The sequence below is a fragment of the Dipodomys spectabilis genome, unplaced genomic scaffold, assembly GCF_019054845.1.
Source record: "Dipodomys spectabilis isolate Male_0828 unplaced genomic scaffold, ASM1905484v1 ptg000641l, whole genome shotgun sequence".
NCBI classification, from domain to species: Eukaryota; Metazoa; Chordata; class Mammalia; order Rodentia; family Heteromyidae; genus Dipodomys; species Dipodomys spectabilis.
Genome location: NW_024871318.1, coordinates 405,855 through 412,544, shown reverse-complemented (window position 1 = coordinate 412,544; position 6,690 = coordinate 405,855). Strand labels below are relative to the sequence as shown.

At 37.4% G+C, this 6,690-nt stretch overlaps 1 pseudogene; it reads left to right on the top strand.

Moving 5' to 3' along the window:
- The first annotated feature begins 6,165 nt into the window (after positions 1–6,165).
- LOC122101220 lies at positions 6,166–6,278 on the top strand (annotated as a pseudogene).
- Positions 6,279–6,690: the final 412 nt, after the last annotated feature.

Here is a 6,690-nt window from a genome sequence, read left to right as displayed (position 1 = left end):
ACCTTCCTGGAAAACTAGAGTAGAACCTGTACTTTGGTTCAATTGACCATCCCTTTCACCATAGCATTTCATCCACCTGTCCATTCTCAAACATTTTATACTAGTTAGGAGAGACCCCTTCCCTAGAGGGTCATTCGTATTTCCTAATTACTTAGGTGGTTTTCAGGATCCCCCCCCTCCAAAGTTTCCAAAAAGTTCAAAGCCTGAAACCAGACAGCACCTTATGAATAAATTTTATTCTTATGATTAGTATAAATAAAATATTTTGGGGGTTGGGAATATGGCTTTGTTTGTCCAGCATGCATGAAGCCCTGGGTTTTATTCCTCAGAATCACATAAACAGAAAAGGCTGGAAATAGCACTGTGGTTCAACTGGTAGAGTGTAAGCCTTGAGCAAAAGAAGCTCAGGGAGCCCCAGGACTGGCAAAAATAAAATATAGAGTAGAATAAAATAAAAAGAGGTTTGTTAATTATACTAAAAAAAAATGTAACCCATAAACTAAATGCTTTAGTAGGATGGCATGGGAAAATTAGCTCTAGAAACATTATCTGACAAGGGAAGAGCTTCTGTGGTGATTGGAGACGAAAGCTGCACAAAGACCTTATTTGGTGGGGGAGAAGGGAGAGTCCGGTCATGGAGCCTAAACTCTGGGCCTGGGCACTGTCCCTCAGTTCTTCAGCTCAAGGCTAGTGCTCTACCACTTGAGCCACAGTGCCACTTCCAGCTTTTTTCTTTTTTGCTTATTTGGTGCTGAGGAATCGAACCCAGGGCCTCAGGCATGCAAGGCAAGCACTCTACCACTGAACCACCTTCCCAGCCCCTGCACAAAGACCTTAGAAGGTTTGAACATTGGCAAGTGAGTTAACTAAAAACTCAGACGAAGAGCTGGGAAGGTGGTTTAGCAGTAGAGTGCTTGTCTTGCATGCATGAACCCCTGGGTTCAAAACCTCAGCACCATGTAAGCAGAAAAAGCACTGTGGCTCAAGTGGTAGAGAGCTATCCTTAAGCTGAAGAGCTGAGGGACAGTGTCCTGGCCCAAATTTCAGGCCTCACAACCGACAAATCCAAGAACAAAGAAAAGAAAACAGAAAAAATAATATGGGCACCGGTGGCTCACACATGTAATCCTAGCTACTCTGAAGGCTAAGATCTGAGGATGGTCATTCAAAGCTAGGCAAGGCAGGTAAATTCTGTGACACTCTTATCACCAATAAACCACTCAGAAAACTGGAAGTGGTGTTGTGGCTCAAGTGGTAGAGGACTAGCCTTGAGCTGAAGAGCTGAGGGACAACACCCAGGCAAAGAGTTCAGTTCCAAGACCGACCAAAAAACAAAACAAACAAACAAAAAAAAAACAAAGGCAAGCTACACCTAAAGCGTTTTCTACCAAGAGGGAGGAAGGGTTTCCTACCAAGAGGGAAGGAGTTTTGGGCGTTTCTATCTAACAAGAATGCAAGTTTCCCTTTTAGTGGGCAGGGGCATTGCCATCTAGTAATGAGGGTGTTAATGAAAAAATTGGTCAAAATATGATTCAGTTTCATAATGTCCAGATAAATGTCTAATGTTTGACTTGTGAAAACATCCTACTTGGGGAAATCCAAACACTCTTAATGCCCTTAAAGTGATCATGCTTAGTTCCAGGGCCTCAATGGACCCTCTACTTAATCTTATGATATGATTGCAAATTCAATCTTGGAGCAGACACTTTGTGTATGTCTTCCAATTTTGAGTTTACCCAGATTCAAATTGAGACTGAATAAGTGAGGAAATACTAGGGTGATTCTGTCCACATACGGAGTACTGCTATTACTGTGTTGCAGGGAGGCCACACAAGAGGTTCTATTTGTGCTGTCATAGAGCCCAGGCCCCATGTGCATGAAATTCATGATAGGTCAGCAAAATGTGATCCGAGACAACTTGGAACACCTTGTTTCTCTTCTCAGAAGCAAGAGTCTATTTCAAAAACCCTTGAAACTGATCAGCTCCATTCTTTCTAGATCAACTACCTGGGGAAAATTGAACATTTCTGGGAAACTTATCTGGATGTAGTGAAGATGAACAGTAAGTACAAATCATAGCCAGGGAAAATGTCTGGTGGTATTCCAGGAGACCACTATTGGAGATGTTACTGGCCAACTGGAGTGGAATCTGTGCTTTGGTTCCATTGGCCAATCCATACCTGACCATTCTCAAACACCTTAAATTAAGTAAGAAGAGACTTCTTAGCTAGTGGGTCATTCAAACTTCATATTTGCAAATACAAACTACATATTTACAAATTTCATATTTACTTAGGAGCTTAAAGAGCTTCAAGCTAGAAACCAGAAACAGCAGCTTAAATTAGTTTTATTCTGTTGATCTCCACCATCTATGACCTCCATAATCGAATTATTCCAATAGGTGCTTTTATTTATCAGCTGGATTTGTTTACTGGAAATGCCACCATGTAAAAGTAACTAGGAGCCACTGGTAGGATTGAATGGGAAAAATTTGGTCTAAATATAGTACTTGAACAGATAAGATGGTGATAAGTGAAATGAACCCCACCATAGGGGCACAAGTGTTTTTTGTCATTTCTTGTTATTGTTTCTAACATATTTATAATGTTCCATGTGATTTTTGTTTCTTTGTATGCTGTCCCCCCAAAAAACAGCATAACCCCTGTTTCCAATGTTTTTGATGTTGGTGTCCTCCATCTTGTATATACACTTCTCTAGTTTGGGGAGGAAAGGGAAAAAACAGAATACTTAAATGGGAATACAGGTTGACCCATTGTAACAATGAGATGCACAAGACACTGTTGAAAAACAAACTTTACAATTTAGGCGGGGTTCGGGGGGAGTGTATAGGGTAGTTTTGAAGCTAAGAGGTTAGGGATGGTAGGGGACATATAAAGGAGGAGGTAACAATGCTTGATAGAAAATGTATGCTTTACTTTGCTCATGTAACTAACCCTCTGTACAGTATTTTTAAAATAAATATATAAAAATAAAAGAATAAATATACTTCAAAGGTAATCTGTGTGGTGGTTGGAGGCCAATGATACAGAAAAACTTACAAGGATTGAATACTGGAAACAAATTACCTAAAAACTGAAATGATCCTGAGTATAATCCTAAATGCTCAGTTGACTGAATTTTGTGTTTGAAGCCAACCCAGACAGGAAAGATGAGACTTTTATTTCCAATAAAGGTGCAAAAAAAGATACTACTGGAGTTGTGGCTAATGTGGTAGCCTTGAGTAAAACTGCTCTGGGACAATGCCCACAGCATGAGATCAAGCCCAAGTCCAGCTCCCAGTCACTTATAAAAAAGGTTGTGTGTCTGTGTGTGGTGGCAGATTCTTTTACAAGTTTGATGATAGAACAAGCATTTCAACAATAAGTCATGGTGTCAATATTTACCTCTTTAGTAATTGTTTTCATAGTAATGTGTGCTTTATCTCTTCTATAACAGGTTTTTTTTCTGTGACTGACTGTAAAACTGCCTTAATCAAACCCTTTTTTAAATCAAAATATCTTATTGGATACTGCTGAATAGGAAAGTCAATGATTATTGTTTGGAAGAAAAGAAACAAAATCAGATGGGAGAATTATAGAAGTTAAATCTTGAAGTGCTTGACTGATATAAGCATTGCCCTTGTAAAGGTAGTCAAAACCTTACCAATGCTATTTTAGAGAAGTGCTAGGGGCTAGAGGCATGGCAACAGTAGTAGAACAACAACTGGGTAAAAGTTGTTTATTTTTCATATGGCCAGGTGTTCAGATTTGGTTGAATATTAAAACTTTTGACTAGTTTGAAAGGAGTCAAAAGTTTGAGCCATCATAAAAGATGATACCAAAGCTCAAATTTATGGGAACCAGTGGTGGGCTGCCTATCCAGTGTGCTTATTCAACTTCGACATGCGACAGCATGCTTTCTGCAGGAGTAAACTTTGCCTTGCTGAGATGGTGTTTGTAGAATACCTTAATTGCCCCCGGTTTTTCCAACACAGATCTTCTGTGCCATTCATGAGGGATCTTAGGAACCCCTCATAGGACACACATCCAGCCGCCCTGTTGAGCCAACCTCCTGGATGGCCTAAACATGCCATCCTTGGTAGCTGATAATGGAACTAGGTATAAAGTTAATCTGCAACATAAGTAAGAGCCACAAACAGGCACCCTCAGAAGCAAGCAACCTCATGCATTGGCCTTGGTAGAAAAAAATGAAACTATGTATCCTCTTTTGGTACTTGTGTCTTTGTAGGGATGGTGTATGAGAGAAGTGTCTTAGATTCAGGCTCTTAAATTCTTTCTGTCTAAGAGTCTTGATCTGCAAATTCATTTGTCCAGCTAGGAAGAGTGAAAAGTTGGAGATGGAGTCATCTCTGAGAAAAATCTCTGATAATGGAGTTGAGAAAAGGGAGGAACAAGAAACACAGACTGAAGGGCAAAGTGTACCAAAAAATCTTACTCCCATTACAGCATGTCTCTGTGATTTAAGAATTGTAAACCTAGGAATCCCAAGAAAATTGGAGCTAAAATGCCTCCCTCATACATTGTAGGGAAAGATATGAAAATATGTGTTAAGGCTGATTTTTATTTTTGAGCACTAATTTTAATGTTCATTTGGTAAACTAAATCCTCTATATTCCTGTCTCTGTGTAAATACCCATCAACATGAAATATAAAGTGATTTTGTTTAAAAAAATGACTCAGAAGAAATTATAAATGCAAAAACAATCTTCACAGAAGCAAACTCTCAGAGATATTTCATGACTTTGACAAGGATAAAGTGGTGAAGTTAGTATAAATTTAGAAGTATGACAATGCACAAAAACATAAAAAAGATACTCATATATTTCATTATATAACCCAAAGCAGAAAGCAAATGTTGTTTAGATGATTTTATAAAACCCAGTCTCTCAGGTACTGGGAAGTGGCTCAATGGTAGAGTGCCTGCCTTGCATGCATGAGGCCTTGGGTTTGATTTCTCAGCATCACATAAGCAGAAAAAGATGGAAGTGGTGCTGTGGCTCAAGTGGTATCACTAACCTTGAGCTGAGGGACAGCACCAGGCCCCAGAGTTCAAACCCCATGACCAACAAAATAAAAATAAAAAACAAAACAAAACACAGTCTCTCACTTTTGTGCCCTCAACTCTGTAATAACTCTCCTTGAGCCTAGGGCTAATATTTTAAGTGAGGACATACATTAACACTCTTGAATCAGACTCCACTTGATCATTTTTTAAATACATATTTTGTTCTAAGTTTCCTCTTTATAAATTCACATACACCTATAAAAAATGGTGTGGCCATCCCAGTAACCTTCTCAAAGTACTTCCTAATGACAACTTACAAAAAGTTGTATTATATTACAACAAGGAAAACAATGCTAAAAATAAAGAAAACCAATTATGAAATATTAATGAATAATAAAATAAAAAACAAAACAATTACCAGTGTTTTCAGTATTTGAAGTGTACTACAAATTAGATTTTATTATTGTCATATTTCTTTACATTTAACACTGGCTAAGATTATGATGTTCCACAAGAATTTTATATAAAGACACCCACTAAGATTACTATTTATAGTTCATCTCATAATTTGTATATGGCTTATATCATCATTTGTTCCTCATTAACATATGAAGTAAGGAAGGCCTACACTTTTAACAGAAACTGGGTAGTTAACATAGTCAACTCTTTATTCTGCTCCTTTACACAAAGACTTTGCAACTTCTCATTACTAAACTTTCTATAAAATCTGAAATGTACATACTTAGTAGTACTTATCTGCTACCATAAATCTTAAATACTTTATAGAAAAGTATTATGACCTGCCAAACAGTCCCACTTTTTGGCATATATAAGCAAATTCCCAAAATTAAATATATTGAAAACATTAAAACTTTTAACAAACCTTAACACTTGCTGCAGTGTTCATTATGGCAGGTCCCTTGTATAGAATAATTGAATTCCTCCTCCTACACATCTCTTGAACAACAAATATCTGGAATTATTTTGTTTTTGACATGTCAATCTTGACTTTATTCTTAAATGTGTACTTATGTAAGAAGTACATGGTTCTAAAATTTCACGAAAATTCTTTTAAACTTACTTTTTGTTGAATTGTCTAGTTAAAGAAAATCAATTATAATTTATATATAAAAATGTTCTGTGCACAATTCTGCATCACATACACTAACATTGGAATGATACAGAGAAGATTAGCATGGCCACTGCGCAAGGATGACAGGCAAATTCCTGAAGCATTCCATCGCCCAATTTTTTAGGAAATGGAAAGACTTGGAAAAAAAATTATTAATTGAAGTAAGCCAAGTCCAAAGAAACTTAGGTCCCATGGTTTCTCTAATTTTCAATAACTAATGTATGTCTAGGATAAGCAGAAAAGGCCAAAAGTTATGTGTATATCACCAGATAAGATTATGTTAAGGGAAATGAAACCCATGTTAGGGACACAAGTGGTTTTTTTTTTCTTGCTATTGTTTCTCATGTACTTGTAACGTGCAGTGTGTTTTTTTTTGTTTCTTTGTATGTTCGTCCCCCATGCTATAACACCTGTTTTCACTGTATTTGAAGTTGGTGCGCCTACATCTTGTATATACTCTCCTCTAATTTGGTGATGGGAAGGAAAAAAAAACCAAAATGATTAAATAGGGATACAGTTATACCCATTGTAAC